The sequence below is a fragment of the Ranitomeya imitator genome, chromosome 8 (genome assembly GCF_032444005.1).
Source record: "Ranitomeya imitator isolate aRanImi1 chromosome 8, aRanImi1.pri, whole genome shotgun sequence".
Classification (NCBI taxonomy): domain Eukaryota; kingdom Metazoa; phylum Chordata; class Amphibia; order Anura; family Dendrobatidae; genus Ranitomeya; species Ranitomeya imitator.
The window spans coordinates 81,295,309-81,318,389 of record NC_091289.1 but is presented as its reverse complement, the minus strand read 5'-3'; the positions used below and the strand labels follow the sequence as shown (position 1 = coordinate 81,318,389).

Sequence of the window (23,081 nt, the reverse complement as noted above, 5' to 3'; positions counted from 1 at the left end):
GTAATGAGCGGTCCCACGTGACCGCTGAAGAGAGGAAGAAACTGCAGCGCCGAAGCCCGTGGGACGGCAGGGACAGCGCGAGGATCGCTGGGACTAGGTAAGTATACCTCAGCGACCTCTCCCCCTCACCCGCCGACCCCACCGCTACCGTGACTCGAGTATAAGCCGAGGGGGGCACTTTCAGCCCAAAAATTTGGGCTGAAAATCTCGGCTTATACTCGAGTATATACGGTATATATAATTGTCTAAGGTCCACTTCCTTCTGTTTGTCTGTTTGTCACGGAAATCCCGCGTCGCTGATCCCGCGTCGCCAAGCCGCCCGTGACCAATCAGCGACAGCCACAGTCCAGCCACAAATTGGCTCCTCCCTACTCCCCTCCAGTCAGTGCCCCTCCATACTCCCCTCCGGTCAGAGCCCACATAACTTTTTAGCAGTCTGTTAAATGGACTGCGTTACACCGCGGCATAACGCGGTGTAATGCAGTCCGTTAACGTTGCCATTAACCTTGTAAGTGTGACCAACTTTTTACTATTGATGCTGCCTATGCAGTATCAATAGTAAAAACATATAATGTTAAAAATAATAATAATAAACCATTATATTCTCACCTCCCGTCGTCCGCGGCAACCTTTCCCGCTACTCGTGACGCTCCGGTCCCAAGAATGCATTGCGGCAATGACCCCAGATGACGTAGAGGTCTTGCGAGACCGCTACATCATCACGGGTTATTTCCGCAAGGCATTACTGGGAACGGAGCATCGAGAGGAGCATCGCTGAAGGCCTAGGCTGGATCACTATTTTTAATTGTAATTATTTTTTTAACCCCTTAAGCCCCAAGGGTGGTTTGCACGTTAATGACCGGGCCAATTTTTACAATTCTGACCACTGTCCGTTTATGAAGTAACTCTGGAACGCTTTAACGGATCTTGGCAATTCTGACATTGTTTTCTCACGACATACTGTACTTCGTGATAGTGGTAAAATTTCTTCGATATAACTTGCGTTTATTTGTGAAAAAACCAGAAATTTGGCGAAAATTTTGAAAATTTTGCAATTTTCCAACATTGAATGTTTATGCCCTTAAATCACAGAGATATGTAATGTAAAATAATTAATAAATAATAATAATAATCTTTATTTTTATATAGCGCTAACATATTCCGCAGCGCTTTACAGTTTGCACACATTATCATCACTGTCCCCGGTGGGGCTCACAATCTAGATTCCGTATCAGTATGTCTTTGGAAAATAATTAATAAGTAACATTTCCCACATGTCTACTTTACATCAGCACATTTTTGGAACCAAAAAAATTTTTTGTTAGGGAGTTATAAGGGTTAAAAGTTAACCAGCAATTTCTCATTTTTACAACAACAATATTTTTTAGGGACCACATCACATTTGAAGTCATTTTGAGGGGTCTATATGATAGAAAATACCCGAGTGTGACACCATTCTAAAAACTGCACCCCTCAAGGTGCTCAAAACCACATTTAAGAAGTTTATTAACCCTTCAGGTGTTTTACAGGAATTTTTGGAATGTTTGGAAAAAAAAAAAAACATTTAACTTTTTTTCACAAAAAAATTACTTCGGCTCCAATTTGTTTTACTTTCCCAAGGGTAAGAGAAGAAATTGGACCCCAAAAGTTGTTGTGCCATTTGTTCTGAGTATGCCGATACCCCACATGTGGGGGTAAACCACTGTTTGGGCGCATAGCAGAGCTCAGAAGGGAAGGAGCGCCGTTTGACTTTTCAATGCAAAATTGACTGGAATTGAGATGGGACACCATGTTGCGTTTGGAGAGCCCCTAATGTGCCTAAACATTGATACCCCCCACAAGTGACACCATTTTGGAAAGTAGACCCCCTAAGGAACATATCTAGATGTGTGCTGAGCACTTTAACCCACCAAGTGCTTCACAGAAGTCTATCATGCAGAGCCGTAAAAATAAAAAATCATTTTTTCACAAATATGATCTAGTCGCCCCCAATTTTTTATTTTCCCAAGGGTGAGATAAGAAATTGGTCCCCAAAAGTTGTTTTGCCACTTGTTCTGAGTATGCCGATACCCCACATGTGGGGGTAAACTACTGTTTGGGCGCATGGCAGAGATCGCAAGGGAAGGAGCGCCGTTTGACTTTTCAATGCAAAATTGACGAATTGAGATGGGACACCATGTCATGTTTGGAGAGCCCCTGATGGGTCTAAACATTGAAACCCCCCACAAATGACACCATTTTGGAAAGTAGACCCCAAAGGAACTTATGTAGCTGTGTTTTGACAGCTTTGAACCCCCAAGTGTTTCACTACAGTTTATAATGCAGAGCCGTGAAAATAAAAATTTTTTTTTTTTCACAAAAATTATTTATTAGCCCCCAGTTTTGTATTTTTCCAAGTGTAACAGGAGACATTGGACCCCAAAAGTTGTTGTCCAATTTGTCCTGAGTACGCTGATACCCCATATGTTGGGGGGAACCACCGTTTGGGCGAATGGCAGAGCTCGGAAGGGAATGAGCACCATTTGGAATGCAGACTTAGATGGATAGGTCTGCAGGAGTCACGTTGCATTTGCAGAGCCCTGATGCACCTAAACAGTAGAAACCCCCCACAAGTGACACCATTTTGGAAAGTAGACCCCAAAGAAACTTATCTAGCTGTGTTTTGACAGCTTTGAACCCCCAAGTGTTTCACGACAGTTTATAACGCAGAGTCGTGAAAATAAAAATTTATTTTTTCCCACAAAAATGTTTTTTTTTAGCCCCACAAATTTTTATTTTCCCAAGGGTAACAAGAGAAATTGGACCCCAATAGTTGTTGTCCAATTTGTCCTGAGTATGCTGATACCCCATATGTTGGGGTAAACCCCTGTTTGGGCGCACGGGAGAGCTCGGAAGGGAAGGACCACTGTTTTACTTTTTCAACGCAGAATTGGCTGGAATTGAGATCGGACGCCATGTCGCGTTTGGAGAGCCCTGAGGTGCCTAAACAGTGGAAACCCCCAAATCTAACTTAAACTCTAACCCCAAAACACCCCTAACCCTAATCCCAACCATAACCCTAACCACACCCCTAACCCTAATCCCAACCGTAAATGTAATCCAAACCCCAACCCTAACTTTAGCCCCAACCCTAGCCCTAACCCTAATGGGAAAATGGAAAAAATACATTTTTTTATTTTTTTAATGTTTCCCTAACTAAGGGGGTGATGAAGGGGGGATTGATTTACTTTTATAGCGGGTTTTCTAGCGGATTTTTATGATTGGCAGCCGTCACACACTAAAAGACGCTTTTTATTGCAAAAAAAAATATTTTTGGCGTTACCACATTTTGAGACCTATAATTTTTCCATATTTTGGTCCACAGAGTCATGTGAGGTCTTGTTTTTTGCGGGACGAGTTGACGTTTTTATTGGTAACATTTTCGGGCACATGCCATTTTTTGATCGCTTTTTATTCCGATTTTTGTGAGGCAGAATGACTAAAAACCAGCTATTCATGAATTTCTTTTGGGGGGGAGCGTTTATACCGTTCTTCGTTTGGTAAAATGGATAAAGCAGTTTTATTATTCGGGTCAGTACGTTTACAGCGATACCTCATTTATATCATTTTTTATGTTTTGGTGCTTTTTATACGATAAAAGCTATTTTATAGAAAAAATAATTATTTTTGCATTGCTTTATTCTGAGGACGGAAATTTTTTTATTTTTTTGCTGATGATGCTCTATGGCGGCTTGTTTTTTTGCGGAGCAAGATGACGTTTTCAGCGGTACCAAGGTTATTTATATCCATCTTTTTGATCGCGTGTTATTCCACTTTTTGTTCGGCGGTATGATAATAAAGCGTTGTTTTTTGCCTCTTTTTTTTTTTTTTTTTTTTTTACGGTGTTCATTGAAGAGGTTAACTACGATACGATACACTTTATTGATCCCGTGGGAAATTATGGTATCACAGCAGCACAACTTAAATCAAATCATAAAAATCATAAAAGAATTACATAGTTGACATGACAGTGGAGTTGACAGAAGAACATTATACATTATACATTAGAATAGGACATACACAACGAGTGAACTGAAATGTAGAGAAATAAGTAGACATTCACCTTGGTGGTTTAACCCTAATGTTATTGTTGTACATTCCCATGGCAATTGGCACAAACGATTTCCTAGTGGGACAGTTTTATGGGTCGGGTCGTTATGTACGCGGCGATACTAAATATGTGTACTTTTATTTTTTATTTCGATAAAGAAATGTATTTATGGGAACAATATTTTTTTTTAATTATTTATTTAGGATTTGTTTTTGTTTTGTTTTTTTTTACACATCTAAAAAAATTTTTTTTACTTTGTCCCAGGGGGGACATCACTGTATAGTGACAGATCGCTGATCTGACACTTTGCAGAGCACTGTGTCAGATCAGCGTTCTGGCGTGCCCTGCTGCTTGGTTACCAGCACCTGCTCTAGACCTGGAAGTAGTCCCTGCAGGACCTGGAAGTAGCCCCGCGGCCATTTTGGATCCGGGGCCTGCAGGGAGGAGACGCTCGGTACAAGGTGAGCACATCGCCTTGTACCGATCGTCTCAGGGAAGCCCGCAGGGAGTATGCTTCCCTATGCCCCTGGTAACACTGCAATCATGTTTGATCGTGGTATGCCGGGGGTTAATGTGCCGGGAGCGGTACGTGACCGCTCCTGGCACATAGTGCCGGATGTCAGCTGCGATAGTCAGCTGACACCCGGCCGCGCTCCCCCATGAGCGCGGCCGATCGCATATGACGTACTATCCCGTGTAGCGTGGCTAAAGGATGTCTAATCGATGGGAGATATGTGTCTTATAGATGGCTTGTTGCTGTGATGTAACCATGGCTACCTATATGTGTTTCAGGACCTGTGGTGATGTCACAACCACATGTCTGGTCATGTGATGGGTTCTGGGTGTGGTTAGACATATAAAAGAAAGCCTAATGCTTAACACAGGTAGATATGTGCGGAGGTGAAACCCTCCTGAGTGTGTTACGGCTTCAGGACTGAGTCGGATGAACTGGACACTTGTTTTTCTTTACCTGAACCAAAGGCTATTTGTTTTCTGTTGTTTGCCACATGGTTTATGAAGCAATAAACCCAGTGAACTTTAAAGGAACACGTCTCCTGAGTGTCAGCCGTCGCAGCTGAGTGAGTGAAATCCCTACAATTGGTGGTAGACGTGCGAGCAGCGTTCCCAGCGGAGACATGAGTTTATTTTGAATGTCCTGGGTCAAGGCTGTTGCAAGCCAGCAAGCATTGCCGGAGAAAATGGAGGACCTGCTGAAACAATTGGTCCAGATGCAGTCACAGCAGGAGAAAAGGAAGCAAGAGACCAACAGGCTGTTGATGCAGCAGATACAACAGAGCCAGCAGGAGCAACGGCAGCAGATGCAATAAAGCCAGCAGGAGCAACGGCAGCAGTTACAACAGAGCCAGCAGCAGATGCAGCAGAGCCAGCAGGAGCATCAGCAGCAGATGCAGCTTCTGGCAACCGCCATCCAGGGAAAGGCGAGCGCCCCAACCCCAGGTTTGGCTGATGACACCCACGTCTGGAAAACGGTAAGACGCGCATTGCAGAAAATGACTCCCGGGGATGATGTTGAGGCCTTCCTGACGGTGTTTGAGAGGGTCGCTGAGAGGGAAAAACTTCCGCCAGAGCAGTGGGCAGAGGTACTTGCGCCATACCTGACGGGAGAACCCCAGAAGGCGTACTATGATTTGACCTTGCAGGATGCCAAAGAGTATCACAAATTGAAAGCCGAGATTCTCGCACGTTTGGGGGTGACACTGACTGTCAGGGCACAGCGAGTTCACTCCTGGGGCTATCACCGGGACAAACCACCTCGTTCCCAAATGTTTGATCTGTTGCACCTGGTCCAGAAATGGCTGCAGCCAGAGTCCTCTGTGCCTGCACAGATGGTAGAACGGGTGATGATGGATCGGTTTGTCCATTCCCTCCCGAGGCCTATACAGTCTTGGGTTGCCCAGGGTGATCCCCAGAATGCCGACGAGCTAATCGGACTGGTTGAGAGATACCAAGGGTTGGAAGGCTCCTTCGGGAGGCAGCCCATGCCGTACTGGGGATCCCAGAAGGCAGCTGAGTCCCAAAAAGGGGTGGTGCGTCCAAGGTCACAAAGGGCGGGGGAGGTGGTGCCCAAGGTCCCCACGGGTGATATTTGTTGGAGGTGCCACAAGCCAGGACATATAGCTGCCCGTTGTTCCCAAACCACTGAGCAGATGGACTGCAGCATGGGACGCCGTTGTTCATACTATGCGTATCCAGCTTGCAGTGTGAACTCTCCGCCCAACGAGGGACCTCAAGCATGTCCCGTGAAGGTGAACGGTCAAGCAGTAACGGCACTGTTAGACTCGGGGAGCCTAGTGACCCTGGTGAGGGCCACTTTTCCTCTCCACCTGCTCCCGGGAAAGAAGGTCGGAGTGCGGTGCATACATGGTGATGCAAAGGACTACCCTGTGGCCAGTGTGAACATTGAAACGACATGTGGCACGGAGTCCCACATAGTCGGCGTCGTTCAGGACTTGTTGCACCCTATAATTATTGGCCGGGATTTCTGTTTGTTTTGGGATTTGTGGGGGAAAGGTTCTGAGCTCCCTAGCAAGAGTAGGGAACCAGTGAACCCGGGAAGGGTGGTGCCACACCCAGAGTCAGACAGGTTTCCTTTTTGTGTCCTGGCTGGAGATGAGGAGGAAGTGTCCCCTGCATCTGACATTCTGGAGTTAGAGGTATCCGGTGAAAATTTTGGGACTGCCCAACATAGGGACCCCACTCTGAGGGAAGCCTTTAATAATGTCACAGTTATTGACGGGGTGGTACAGGAGCCGGGGGCAGACACAAGATTTCCCCATTTTCTAATGAGCAGGGAGTTGTTGTTCCGGGTCACGAAAATAAGGGAGGAGTTGGTAGAGCAGTTGGTAGTGCCGGGTCCATATAGACGGAAGGTGTTGGACATGGCCCATTCACACATCTTGGGTGGACACCTAGGGGTGGAAAAAACGCAGGAACGGGTTGTGCAGAGGTTCTATTGGCCTGGGTGCCACCGGGAAATAGTGAACTATTGCAGGTCCTGCCCTACATGTCAGCTAACTGCTCCCACTCCTCATTTCCGGAACCCCCTTGTGCCACTGCCCATTATTGAGGTGCCATTCGAGAGAATTGCCATGGACTTGGTCGGTCCCTTAGTTAAATCAGCCCGGGGCCATCAGTATATATTAGTCATCCTGGACTACGCCACACGCTATCCTGAGGCAATTCCCTTGAGAAATTCTTCTTCAAAGAGTATAGCTCGCGAGTTGGTCCATGTCTTTTCCCGGACAGGTCTGCCGAAGGAGATCCTGACTGACCAGGGGACACCTTTCATGAGCAAGGTGATGAGGGAACTATGCAAAGCCCTGAAAATCTTCCAGTTGAGGACCTCGGTGTACCATCCCCAGTCAGATGGCCTTGTTGAGAGATTTAACAAGACACTGAAGAGCATGCTGAGAAAAGCTATAGAGAAAGACGGTAGAGACTGGGATTGTCTCTTACCCTATTTGATGTTTTCCATTCGTGAAGTTCCACAGGCCTCCACAGGTTTCTCACCGTTTGAGCTTCTGTATGGCCGACATCCACGAGGACTCCTGGATATAGCCAAGGAAACCTGGGAAGCCGAAGTCACGCCCCACAGAAGCGTCATTGAGCATGTGGCCCTGATGCAGCAGAGGATTGCAAAGGTGATGCCTATCGTGAAAGAACACCTTCTCCAAGCACAAGAAGCTCAGGCCCGGGTCTACAACCGGTCTGCAAGAGTGAGGCAATTCAATCCGGGAGACCGAGTTCTTGTGTTAGTTCCGACAGTGGAAAGCAAGTTCTTGGCCAAATGGCAAGGGCCATATGAGGTTGTCGAGAAACTTGGTGAAGTAAACTATAAAATTCACCAACCAGGAAGACGGAAACCATTCCAAGTATACCATGTCAACCTTATCAAGCCGTGGCAAGATTGAGAGCCGACAGTAACTCCATCGTTGTTAAGCAACCCAGAAGATGAGGTTGGAGCGGTTACCATAGCGGAGACGCTATCGGAGTCCCAGAAACAGCAATGCCGGGAGTTACTCCAGAAAAACAGGGACCTGTTTTCCGAGTTGCCTGGGTACACGAAGGTCATAGAGCATGAGGTCCTGACAGAGCCCCATGTGCGCGTGAACGTGAAGCCCTATAGAATTCCTGAGGCCCGTCGAGAAATAGTCTCCAAGGAAGTGGAGCGTATGTTGAAGCTTGGAGTCATTGAGGAATCCAAGAGCGGTTGGTCGAGCCCAATTGTCCTGGTCCCAAAACCTGATGGGGAGTGGAGATTTTGCAATGACTATAGGAAGTTGAATGAGGTCTCCAAGATCGACGCATATCCCATGCCCCGCGTTGATGAGCTCATCGAAAGGCTTGGGCCCGCCAGGTACATAACCACCTTGGATTTGACGAAGGGGTATTGGCAGATCCCCATGGCACAGGAAGCCAAGGAGAAGACGGCGTTTTCTACACCAGATGGATGCTTCCAGTATGTCCGGATGCCATTTGGCCTACAGGGAGTTCCGGCCACCTTCCAAAGGGCTATGGATAGAGTCCTTGCACCCCACAAGGCATACGCTGCTGCGTACCTAGATGATATTGTCATCTTTAGCCCGGACTGGGAGAGTCATCTGGAGAAAGTCCAAGCGGTGTTTGATGCTATAAGAGAGGCCGGATTTACAATAAACCCAAAGAAGTGTGCATTGGGTAAAGAAGAAGCTAAGTACCTTGGATACATAGTGGGTCATGGAGAAATAAAACCCCAAATCAGTAAAGTGGAGGCAATTCAAACATGGCCAAAACCAGTTTCCAAGAAGCAAGTTAAAGCCTTCCTGGGAATCGTGGGATATTACAGGAGGTTCATCCCAAACTTCGCCACAATGGCGACGCCTCTGACTGACCTGCTAAAAGGGACAAAATCAGTAATGGTTAAGTGGTCCGAAGAAACAGATTCAGCCTTCCAAGAAATGAAAGAGGCTTTATGTAAGCAACCCGTTCTGATGGCCCCAAACTTCAAGAAAGAGTTTATTCTTCAGACAGATGCCTCAGATGTTGGGGTGGGAGCAGTCCTTTCCCAAGAACTACATGGAGAGGAGCATCCTGTTCTCTATCTGAGTAGGAAGCTGTCCTCGTCTGAAAAGAACTACTCAGTCGTTGAAAAGGAGTGCTTGGCCATAAAATGGGCAGTCGACACATTACGGTACTATTTGCTGGGACGTAAATTTAGACTGATATCCGACCATGCCCCACTTAGGTGGATGAGGGAAACGAAGGGTAGAAATGCTAGGGTCACCCGTTGGTTCTTAGCCCTGCAGGACTTCTGTTTCCATGTGGAACATAGGGCCGGAAAGCTGCACGGTAATGCTGATGCCCTGTCAAGAATCCCTTGTCTAGTGGGAGAAAGTGCCAAGCCCCACGGCTTTAGGCAGAGGGGGGAGGTATGTAGCGTGGCTAAAGGATGTCTAATCGATGGGAGATATGTGTCTTATAGATGGCTTGTTGCTGTGATGTAACCATGGCTACCTATATGTGTTTCAGGACCTGTGGTGATGTCACAACCACATGTCTGGTCATGTGATGGGTTCTGGGTGTGGTTAGACATATAAAAGAAAGCCTAATGCTTAATGCTTAACACAGGTAGATATGTGCGGAGGTGAAACCCTCCTGAGTGTGTTACGGCTTCAGGACTGAGCCGGATGAACTGGACACTTGTTTTTCTTTACCTGAACCAAAGGCTATTTGTTTTCTGTTGTTTGCCACATGGTTTATGAAGCAATAAACCCAGTGAACTTTAAAGGAACACGTCTCCTGAGTGTCAGCCGTCGCAGCTGAGTGAGTGAAATCCCTACACCCGTCACTGGGAATTAAGTCCCGGGTCACCTTGACGGGATAGTACGTCATATGGGATTAAAGGGTTAACAGGGATATGGTGCCCACATTGCTATATGCTACGTGCGCTGTGGTATATACTGTGTGGGCTGTGTTATATACTACGTCACTGTGCAATATACTACGTGGCTGTGCTATATAACACGTGGTCTGTGTTATATACTGCGTGGGCTGTTATATACTATGTTGGCTGTGCTATATACTACGTGGCTGTGCAATATACTATGTGGGCTGTGTTATATGCTACGTGGGCTGAGAGACTCTTTCACCTGGGGCCCTCATAAACCTGGAGCTGGCCCTGGCTTCACTGTTTCTTCATGCCCGGCCGGCCGTGAACAATCAGTGACAGACTCAGTCCGGCCGCGAATTGGTGCGGAATTTGAACCACGCTTCGCTAATTGGTCGCGCTAGGCCTGCCAAATCCTATGTGTTCATTGCATTATTATGAAATCTTCATGAATAAACTACATACATATTCTAGAATACCCAATGCGTTAGAATCGGGCGACCATCTAGTTGTGTATCTGACTCTTTAGATTTTGTGTTATTCTATGTCTGATACCTTCTTTTCAGTTAGCCATTAAAAGGTAACAAATTGCAAGCTTTCAAGACTACTCAGGTCTTTTCATCAGACATAAAATAACACAAAATCTGAAGAATCACATATTTATGCAAAATGGGACATAGAAATAATGCAATAGATAAGACAAGTGACATGAAGCAGAACTATCATTATAGTTGTGGCCGTAAATATTGGAACGGTTCATAGAGTCTGAAGGTTTTATTGTCCTGTTACTGAGGTCTGATCCACGGTCCAGATACCAATGCAAAAGAAGAGATTACATCACCTTAAATGAAAAATTAGGAGAGACCCAGAAAAGGACCAGGACAGAGGCACATCCCCAACACGTTTCACAAACACTTCTTCTACGTGTTCCAGTGTGTTTTTTTCGTGCATTTTTCTTGTTTTCAATCATTATTAATAAATCATGATGTTAATATTCTTTGTTGGAATCACTTTGTGTCCTTACGCGGCTAAATACCGCTATTTTGGAATGTGTGGGTTCTTTTATTGAAATGTTGCAGTGGGAAAAAAACGTAACTCCGGGGTTTCGATTTTTTTTCCTCAGTACGCAATTTATCATTAAGATTAACTGTTTTTATATTTTGATTGAGTGGACATTTCCAAAGTTAGCCGCTATTCACAGGAGATTCACAATGACAAGCACGGGGGTCACTGCAGCGTTCAGAGCACTACAGAGTAATTATCACCCTGCTGTGTCCTCATCATTGACACAGCTCTGCTATCTCACTGTAACATCACCGTAGAAGGCATACACTGTCATAGCAGAGCTGTGTATGTAATGCCATCATACATGATACGTCCCAAAGAATTGGAGGACTACAAGGACTATGGGGGGTGCATTATACTATATGGAGAGTGAATATACTATATGAAGAATTATGGAGTGCATTATACTATATAGAGGATTATGGGGTGTGAATTATACTATATGGAGGATTATGGGGTGTGCATTATACTATATGGAGGACTATGAAGTGTGCATTATACTATACACTGTGTTCAAAATTATTATGCAAATTGGATTTAGGTGTCAAAGATTTAATTGTTTCGTTTTTCAAATAAACTTGTGGATGGTATTGTGTCTCAGGGCTCAATAGATAACTGAAATCAATCTTAAACACATGTGATAATTAGTTTTCCAGGTGATTCTAATTAAAAGAAAACTACTTAAAAATGATGTTCCACATTATTAAGCAGGCCAAAGGTTTCAAGCAATATGAGAAATAAAAAGGATCTCTCTGCTGCTGAAAAGCATTAAATAGTGCAATGCATTGGACAAGGTATGAAAAAATTAGATACTTCACAAAAACTTTGTGATCATGATACTGTGAAGAGATTTGTGACTGAAACAGAGCACAGACAGAGTTCATGCAGATAAAGGCATAATGAGGAAGGTTTCTGCCAGACAAATTCATTGGATTAAGAGAGCAGCTGCCAAAATACCATTACAAAGCAGCAAACAGTTATTTGAAGCTGCTGTTGCCTCTGGAGTCCCTCGAACCTCAAGGTGTATGATCCTTCAAAGGCTTGCTGTGGTGCATAAACCTACTATTCGGCCACCTCTAAACAGTGTTCATTAGCAGAAACGGTTGCAGTGGGCCCAGAAATACAAGAAGACTGATTTTCAAACAGTCTTGTTTACTGATGAGTGTCGAGCAACCCTGGATGGTCCAGATGGATGGAGTAGTGGATGGTTGGTGGATGGCCACCATGTCGCAACAAGGCTACGACGTCAGCAAGGAGGTGGAGAAATCATGTTTTGGGCCAGAATCATGGGGAAACAGCTGGTGGGGCCCTTTAAGGTTCCTGAAGATGTGAAAATGACCTCTGTAAAGTAAATAGCGTTTCTGACTGACAACTTTCTTCCATGGTCTAAAAGCAGAAACGTGCCTTCAGGAGCAAAATCATCTTCATGCTTGACAATGCCCCACCTCATGCTGCAAATAATACCTCTGAGTCAATGGCTGCTATGGGCATAAAAGGAGGTAAACTCATGGTGTGGCCACCATCTTCCTCTGACCTCAACCCTATAGAAAAACTTTGGAGTGTCATCCAGCACAAGATCTATGAGGGTGGGAGGCAGTTCACATCAAAACAGCAGCTCTGGGAAGCTATAATGACTTCATGCAAAGACGTACAAGCAGAAACTCTCAAAAAAACTCAAGAATGCAAGAATTGTGAAGGTGAAATCAAAGAAGGGGTCCTATGTAATGTAACTTGGCCTGTTTGGATGTTTTGGAGTTAAATAGCTTTTTTGTTCAGTGAATGTGACCTCCTAATGCTGCAAATTCCACAAATGAGCATTTTCAGTTCTTTAAAACATATCAAATGTTTAGAAATTCTACTGTGCCTAATAATTTGGAACAGTGCATTTTGAGTATTTATTTATTTTGGAGATTATACTGTTATCATTGGGATATTTTTTCAATAAAATTCAATGTATACTCTAACGGGTGCTGACTTATTAGACTGACTGTCATTTGCACCGACCATTTAGGAAAATCCGAGAAAAATGTCATCTGCATAATAATTTGGAACATAGTGTATGAAGAGTACATTATACTATATGGAGGAATATGGGGAGCGCATTATACAATATGGAGAATAATGGAGTGCATTATACTACATAGAGGATTATGGGGTGTGCATTATACTATATGGAGGACTATGAAGTGTGCCTTATACTACGTGGAGAGTACATTATACTTATATGGAGCATTATTGGGAGTGCATAATACTATATAGAGGACTATTGGGAGTGCATTATATAATTTGGAGAATTATGGAGTGCAATATACTATATAGAAGATTATGGGGTGTGCATTATACTATATGGAGGACTATGAAGTGTGCAGTGCATTATACTACAGAGAGGACTATGGGGAGTACATTATACAATATGGAGAATTATGGAGTGCATTATACTATATACAGTCATGGCCAAAAGTATTGACACCCCTGCAATTCTGTCAGATAATACTCAGTTTCTTCCTGAAAATGATTGCAATCACAAATTCTTTGGTATTATTATCTTCATTTAATTTGTCTTAAATGAAAAACACAAAAGAGAATGAAGCAAAAAGCAAAACATTGATCATTTCACACAAAACTCCAAAAATGGGCCAGACAAAAGTATTGGCACCCTCAGCCTAAGACTTGGTTGCACAACCGTTAGCCAAAATAACTGCGACCAACCACTTCCGATAACCAACAATGAGTTTCTTACAATGCTCTGCTGAAATTTTAGACCATTCTTCTTTGGCAAACTGCTCCATGTCCCTGATAATTGAAGGGTGTCTTCTCCAAACTGCCATTTTTAGATCTCTCCACAGGTGTTCTATGGGATTCAGGTCTGGACTCATTGCTGGCCACCTCAGAAGTCTCCAGTGCTTTCTCTCAAACCATTTTCTAGTGCTTTTTGAAGTGTGTTTTGGGTCATTGTCCTGCTGGAAGACCCATGACCTTAGAGGGAGACTCCGCTTTCTCACACTGGGCCCTGCATTATGCTGCAAAATTTGTTGGTAGTCTTCAGACTTCATAATGCCTGTTGTGAATTCTGTTGTCGAACTCCCTCCTGTGGTCGTGAATGGTACTTCGGCGAGTTCTGTCTATGGGCTCCCTCTGGTGGCTGTGAGTGAAGCTGCTGCTTCTGAGGTTCCTTACACAGGTGACGTGGTTTATCCTTTGGTTGACTGCTCTATTTTACTCTCAGATCGTTACTCCATGCCAGCTGTCAATGTTTTTGCATTGGTTCAGTTCGCTCCTGGATCTCTCTGGTGACCTGCCTTCTCCTGCAGAAGCTAAGTTCCTGATAGTCATTATTTGTTCATTGTTTTCTTGTCCAGCTGGTTTTCATGATTTTGTCTTGCTAGCTGGAAGCTCTGGGATGCAGAGTGGCCCCTCCGCACCGTGAGTCGGTGCGGAGGTCTTTTTTGCACACTCTGCGTGGTCTTTTGTAGGTTTTTGTGCTGATCGCAAAGTTACCTTTCCTATCCTCTGCCTATTTAGTAAGTCTGGCCTCCCTTTGCTGAAACCTGTTTCATTTCTGCGTTTGTGACTTCCATCTTTACTCACAGTCAATATATGTGGGGGGCTTCCTTTACCTTTGGGGAATTTCTCTGAGGCAAGGTAGGCTTTATTTTCTATCTCTAGGGCTAGATAGTTCTTAGGCTGTGACGAGGCGCCTAGGTCTGGTCAGGAGCACTCCACGGCTATATCTAGTGTGTGTGATAGGATTAGGGCTTGCGGTCAGCAGAGCTCCCACATCCCAGAGCTCGTCCTGTATGAGGTTTAACAATCAGGTCATTTCGGGTGCTCCTAACCACCAGGTCATAACAAATGCCATGCACACGGTCAAGCAGTCCAGTGCCAGAGGCAGCAAAGCAACCCCAAAATATCAGGGAACCTCCGCCATGTTTGACTGTAGGGACCGTGTTCTTTTCTTTGAATGCCTCTTTTTTTCTCCTCTAAACTCTATGTTGAGGCCTTTGCCCAAAAAGCTCTACTCTTGTCTCATCTGACCAGAGAACATTCTTCCAAAATGTTTTAGGCTTTTTCAGGTAAGTTTTGGCAAACTCCAGCCTGGCTTTTTTATGTTTCGGGGTAAGAAGTTGGGTCTTCCTGGGTCTCCTACCATACAGTCCCTTTTCATTCAGATGCCGACGGATAGTACAGGTTGACACTGTTGTACCCTCAGACTGCAGGGCAGCTTGAACTTTTTTGGATGTTAGTCGAGGTTCTTTACCCAACATCCGCACAATCTTGCGTTGAAATCTCTTGTCAATTTTTCTTTACCGTCCACATCTAGGGAGGTTAGCCACAGTGCCATGGGATTTAAACTTCTTGATGACACTGCGCACAGTAGACACTGGAACATTCAGGTCTTTGGAGATGGACTTGTAGCCTTGAGATTGCTCACGCTTCCTCACAATTTGGTTTCTCAAGTCCTCAGACAGTTCTTTGGTCTTCTTTCTTTTCTCCATGCTTAATGTGGTACACACAAGGACACAGGACAGAGGTTGAGTCAACTTTAATCCATGTCAACTGGCTGCAAGTGTGATTTAGTTATTGCCAACACCTGTTAGGTGCCACAGGTTAGTTATAGGTGCTGTTAATTACACAAATTAGAGAAGCATCACATGATTTTTCGAACAGTGCAAATACTTTTGTCCACCCCCTTTTTTATGTTTAGTGTGGAATTATATCCAATTTGGCTTTAGGACAATTCTTTTTGTGTTTTTTCATTTAAGACAAATTAAATGAAGATAATAATACCAAATAATTTGTGTTTGCAATCATTTTCAGGAAGAAAATGAGTATTATCTGACAGAATTGCAGGGGTGTCAATATTTTTGGCCATGACTGTAGAGGATTATGGGGTGTGCATTATATATGGAGGACTATGAAGTATGCATTATACAACGTAGAGAGTACATTATACTATATGGAGGATTATTGAGAGTGCATTATACTATATAGAGGACTACGGGGTGTGCATGATACCATATAGAGGACAATGGAGAGTGCATTACACTATGAATGACTATGGGGAGTATATTATGCTATATGGAGGACTATGGGGAGAGCATTATGCTATATGGTGGAATATGAGGAGATGCATTATACTATTTGGAGGACTAGTGGGTGAATTATAATATATGGAAGGCTATGTGAAGGCCATTATTCCAAATGAGTGTGGGACTCATATTGTATGGGGGTCACCATACTTTGGGAGCTGAGAGGGATACAGTAGGCTTATCACAACGTGCTTGTGGAGGGTACTGTGTTGGAATTCTCTGTGCGGGTAGAATACTGTGTTTGGGGGGCATTTTTGTTGTCATTATACTTTATTGGGGTAATGAAAGGGGAATCTAGGGGCTTCAATAGGAGGAAAATTGCTTTGTAAAGTCTAACAAAGTTGTGAGACATACTCCTCCGAATATTATTTTTTTGGGGTGGGTGAGGCGCAATCAGGACTTCTGCTATGGGGACTCACGATATTATACACATCCTACAGCCAGCAGTAAATAAAGCAAACTAAACTGTGCAAGATTTTTAATGAAAATGAATTGCTAAAATTAATTTTAGCACAAAATAGGAGAATTTTGTAAAAAAAAAAAAAAAAACCCATTGTTGTCAATATCTTTTAACCCCATTAGACCTGAAAGTGGTTTGCATGTTAATGACCAGGACAGTTTTTACAATTCTGACCAGTGTCACTTTATGAGATAACTCTGGAACACTTCAACGGATCCTGGTGACTCTGAGGCTGCCGTCACGCTAGCAGTATTTGGTCAGCATTTTACATCAGTATTTGTAAGGCAAAACCAGTATTTGTAAGCCAAAACCAGGAGTGGAAAAATTAGAGGAAAAGTATAATAGAAACATATGCACCACTTCTGCATTTATCACCCACTCCTGGTTTTGGCTTACAAATACTGATGTAAAATACTGACCAAATACTGCTAGTGTGACGGCAGCCTGAGACTGTTTTTTGTGACCTATTGTACTGCGTGACAGTGGGAAAATTTCTAAGGGATGACTAGCGTTTATTTGTAGGGAAAAAAAACAGAAATTTGGAAAAATTTGCAATTTTACAATTTAATTGTCATGCCCTTAAATCACAGATATGTCACAGAGTTAATAAATAAAAGTTAATAAATAACATTTCCCACATGTCTACTTTACATCAACACAATTTTGGTGTCAACATTCTTTTTGTTAGGAAGTTATTCGGGTTAAAAGTTGACCAGCGATTTCTCAGTTTTCCAACAAAATTTACTTAGGGACAACACATTTGAGGTCACTTTGAGGGGTCTATATGATAGAAGATACTGCACCCCACAAGAAGTTTATTAACCCTTTAGGTGCTTCACAGGAATTTTTTCTTTTTAATTAACATTTCATTTTTTTCACAAAAAATTCACTTCAGATCCAATTTTTTTAATTTTGACAAGGGTAACAGGAAAAAAATGGACCCCAATAATTTGTTGTGTTGTTTGTCCTGAGCATGCCAACAGCCCAAGGGAGAAAACTACTGTTTGGGCACACGGCAGAGCTCGGAAGGAAAGGAGCGCCATTAGACTTTTGGAATGCAAAATTTGCTGGAACAATTGGCAGATGTCATGTTGCTTTTCCAGAGTCACTGATATGCCTAAACAATAAAAAATCCCTCACAAGAGACACTATTTTGGAAACTAGACCCCTCCAGGAATGTATTTTCATGCGTGGTGAGCACCTTGAACCCCCCAGATGCTTCACAGAAGTTTATAACTTTGAGCTGTAAAATAAAAAAAAAAAAATAAAATCCTCACAAATGTTATTTTAGCCCTAATTTTGCATTTTCATAAGTGCAACAGGAGAAATTGCACCATACAATTTGTAGTGCAATTTCTACTGAGTACGCAGATACCCTATGTGAGGGAGAAAACTACTATTTATGCACACAGCAGGGATCAGAAGGGAAGGAGTGTCATTTGACTTTTTGAATGTAACATTTCCTGGAATCATTAGCGGACGTCTTGTCCAATTTGGAGAGCCCCTAATGTGCCTAAACAGTGGAAACCCCCCACAAGTGACCGCACTTTGGAAACTAGACCCCTCAAGGAATGTATTTTGATGTGTGATGAGCACCTTGAAACCCCAGGTGCTTCACAAAAGTTTAGAACATTGAGCCGTGAAAATAAAAAAAATTAAAAAAAAAAATCACATTTTCCCCACAAAAATGTTATTTTGGCCCCAAATTTTGCATTTTCATATGGGTAACAGAAGAAATTGCACCATACAGTGTATCCCTCTGCCAGCTCCCGGAATGCTGCCATCTTGTTTGATCACCGCATTTTGGGAGTTAAGGTTCCGGGAGCGGTACGTGACTTGGTCCTGGCACTTAGTGCCGGGTGTCAGCTGTCAGAATCAGCAGCCACCTGGTGGAGATTGCCCGTACACCACCCGTGTGTGCGGGCGATCTAGCGGATGTAATCTGTCCCTGGTCAGATAGACCCTAGTCACATGGACAGATTATTATGTCCGATGTCAGAAAGGTGTTAAGATACATCTGTATAGTACCTTGAAAAATTACTTGCATCAGTGTACAGGAGCGGTCTTGTGCCCATAGTCATCTATAGGATCTCATTATGTAGAAGACCAGTGTATCTAATCCCATCATGGCCGATTTATGCCATACCCAAGTATCTAATCCCATCTTGCGCAATACTCCCAGGAACCCTGTAGCTAATCCTATCATGCGTAATAAGCCCCAGACAAGTTTATCTAATCCTATCGTAGTGTATCATGTGCTGCGATTAGATAACACAAGTGTAACCAGCTTGGATTAATCGCAGCACGTGATACACTTTGCGTATCTAACCACAGTTTTATGAGACAGCGAGCAGCATCAACTAACAGAATCGGTGCTGCCGGCCATCTTGGATGACACCGTCTACATCTCAGTATCACTTTGCAGTCACCAACAAAATGCCTCTGCACGGTGATCCTAAACTTCATGCTCTCTTGTCCTTTTGCAAACACCCAGAAGGGGAGGAGACGACAGACAGACAGACACACACACACACACACACACACACACACACACACAAGCAGATTCATCCCACATTATTGCAGAGGTAAAGTGAGCTTGTTGTACAGTAGGTTTTCATGGCAAGTTTCAGCAGCTGCTCCCCCTAATGTTTAAAAGTGGAAAACATCAAAACTTATTAAATTATTTTTCATATTTTACTCCATTAACCCCTTCCCGACCTGTGCAGTGTATGCGTCATGAAAGTCGGTGCCAATCCGACCTGTGACGCATATGCCGTGTTAGAGAATGATCGCGTTCCTGCAGATCGGGTGAAAGGGTTAACTGAAATTTCACTCGATCTGCAGGATCAAGAGGGGTTGCACTTTAGCCCAGGAGGGTGGTTTTGCCCCCCTTGGCTACGATAGCTCTGATTGACTTTCACTTTCAACAGCCAATCAGAGCAATTGTAATATTTCACCAATGAAACCTGGTGAAATATTACGATACAGCCATGGCCGATGCTGCGGTCAGTCTTTCCACCTCTCCGTCCTGTCCATCGTCCTCCCCTCCCCCGCGATGCGATTTCCCCCAAACCCCCGGTGTCCATCCATCTTCTCCCATGGGCGTCGTCATCTTCCAAAATGGCGGACGCACTGTGCAGGTTCATTCCAGGTACATTTTGATCATTGTGATAGAACCTATCACAGTGATAAAAATTTTAAAAAAAAAATAGCAAACAAACCCCCCCACACACACACACACACCGTCTTTATCGCCCCCATAGGTAGGGAAAATAATGAAAGAAAATATATATTTTTTTCCACTAGGGTTAGGGATAGAATTAGGGTTGCAATTAGGGTTAGAATTAGGGTTGGAATTAGGGTTAGGGTTAGAATTAGGCTGTGCGCACACGGTGCGGATTTGGCTGTGGATCCACAGTGGATTCGTAGCAGTTTTCCATCACGTTTACAGTACCATGTGAACCTATGGAAAATCAAATCCGCTGTGCCCATGGTGCGGAAAATACTGCAAGGAATCGCTGCGTTGTATTTTCCGCAGCATGTCAATTCTTTGTGCGGATTCCGCAGCGTTTTACACCTGTTTCTGTATAGGAATCCGCAAGGGAAATCCGCATAAAAAACACTGGAAATCCATGGTAAATCTGCAGGTAAAACGCAGTGTTTTGCCTGCGGATTTTTCAAAAACGATGAGGAAAATTCTGCACACGAATCCACAATGTGGACACATAGCCTTAGGCTATGTGCACACGTCAGGATTTTTTCCTGACAAAATCCTGAGATTTCTGCCAGAAATCCGCGTGCTTTTTTTGTGCGGAGTTTGCGCGGAATTTGCGCGTTTTTTACGCGTTTTTTGCGCGGATTTTTTGCGTTTTTTTCCGGACACTCCAATTTGATGGGAAATCAGCAAAAAATCCACAAAAATAATGAACATGTCCTTTTTTTGCAGAATGCGTTTTTTTTGCGGGAAAAAACGCAAACATATGCACAAAAAATGCGGAATGCATTCTAAATGATAGGATGCATAATGTTTGTGTTTTTTTAGCGATTTTATTGCGTTTTTATCGGGAAATTCTGCAAAAAAAAAACGCTAAAAATCCGGACGTGTGCACATACCCTTAGGGTTGGAATTAGAGTTAGAGTTGAAATTAGTGTTAGGGGTGTGTTGGGGTTAGGCTTGTGGTTAAGGTTATGGATAGGGTTGGGATTAGGGTTAGAGGTGTGTTGGGGTTAGGGTTGTGGTTATGGTTAGAGTTGGGATTAGGGTTGGGGTGTGTTGGGGTTAGTGTTTGAGTTAGAATTGAGGGGTTTCCACTGTTTAGGCACATCAGAGGGTCTCCATATACTATGTGGCTGTGTTATATACTACGTGGGCTGTGCTATATACTACGTAGGCTGTGCTATATACTATGTGGGCTGTGTTATATACTGCGTGGGCTGTGCTATATATTGCATGGGCAGTGCTATATATTGCATGGGCTGTGCTATATACTACGTGGGCTGTGCTATATACTACGTGGCTGTGCAATATGCTACGTAGGTGGTTATATGCTTCGTGGCTGTGCTATATACTATGTGGCTGTGTTACATACTACGTGGGCTGTGCTATATACTACGTGGCTGTGTTATATGCTACGTGGCTGTGCTATATGCTATGTGAGCTGTGTTATATACTACATGGGCTGTGTTATATGCTACTTGGGCTGTGTTATATGCTACGTGGCTGTGCTATATTCTACGTGGCTGTGCTATATTCTACGTGGCTGTGCTATATTTCTCTGCTATATCTGTGCATCATGAATCATGGTATGTGTTAAAACGGGGGCCCACTGAGACTCTTTCGTCCGGGGCCCTCAAAAAACCTGGGGCCCAGGATTCACTGATTGGTCGCGGCCGGCTGGAAGTGACCAATCAGCGACAGGCGCAGTCCGGTCACGAATTGGCGCGGGATTTGAACCATGCTTCGCTGATTGGTCGCGCCCGGCCGGCCGAATCCTGTGTATTCATTGCATTATTCTTAAATCTTCATAAATACATTACATTCATAGACATGACAATAAATCACCATAGTTATTGCCAAACAGGCAATACTATTATATACGTGTTGTCTTTTTCTTTATTATCATCTTTTATCTTTACCTTTAAGAGGTACACATAGATTGTACTTATTGGGTTTGTCCTGTTTGGCAATAACTATGGTGATTTATTGTCACGTCTACTCACAATTTTTATCTATATTTGTCATATTGTTGTATACTTACCCATGTTATTTAATTAATTATCATATGCACATACAACTATTTACTTGTGACGGTACTTCCTTCTTAATTTTATTCCCCTTAGTTTGTCTCAATCACATGCAATCACTATGAGGCGTGAGTAAGGGGTTTTCTCTTACTATATTCTAAAATACACCACTTAATTAGTTTAGGATTCTCTTGAATGACAGCAGCATCTTCTCGCACTGAACCACAGTGCGCATGTCTACTGTGACATGCGGTTCGGGGCATAGCGGACGGCGCCCGGAAAAGACGTCTGCGGTCCACTGACGTCATCGCGATGTCTGTGTGGACCACGATGTCATGGTGGACGCCGGAAGGCATGCAGCTCCCAGCGAGGCCAGCGGGACAGATGCACCGCTGATTGTGGCTCTTTAGGGGTAATTTGGGGCCTTATAAGACCGCGCCACAAACACACTGCAGCATCGCCCCCTGAAGAAGCCAACACAAAACACGCGTTGGGGCTGCACTGTGTGGATCTCCTGTCACTGCAATATGGGTAAGGGACCCAGGACAGGGCATATACTTAGGCTGGTGAGATGTTTATGATTGTGGTCTGTTCCATGGACTTATACATATGATACATTAGTCATTAAGTCCTGGAGTGTCTCCTTATCTTATTTACTTATATAGCACTTGGCACTTTATTCTCCATATATTTGCAGTGGTAGGTGGCCACATGGTCTGTGTCCATCTTGCTTTTCCTCGCTGAGCATTATATGTTTCTCTTATGACTTTTTATGTAAATTTTGTTGTATGATGTATTTTGTAATAAACTTATATATATCTTTGTACTATTTTGGATTTGTACTCCATTTTTTCTTGGTATGAGGTATAGAAGCAGACATCCATCAGCGGATCAAGAACATGAAGAGCTGGACAGCACCTGGCCCAGACATGATCCACACCTACTGGCTAATGAAATTAACAGCGGTACATGAACGCATGGCAAAGCAGATGAACCAACTGCTAGAAGCAGGCTACCACCCAGCTTGGCTAACACAAGAAAGAACAGTGCTGATCATGAAGGATTCTCACAAAGGAACAGTTCCATCCAACTACTGCCCAATAAACTGGAAGCGAAGACATCGGGATGTCCTTCGGACAGGAGAAGTACGGCCGGTTGGTAATAAAGAGGCAAGGTAATAAAGACTGAAGGAGTGGAATTACCAGCAGGACACATAGCAGATGTACAGACATGCTACCAGTACCT

At 43.8% G+C, this 23,081-nt stretch overlaps 1 protein-coding gene across 2 annotated transcripts in view; it reads right to left on the bottom strand.

Annotated features, from left to right (window-relative positions):
* The window catches only part of LOC138647839 (transcription factor 20-like), a 421,475-nt gene that overhangs the window by 264,594 nt on the left and 133,800 nt on the right, over positions 1-23,081 (bottom strand). The gene's annotated exons all lie outside the window — the stretch shown is intronic.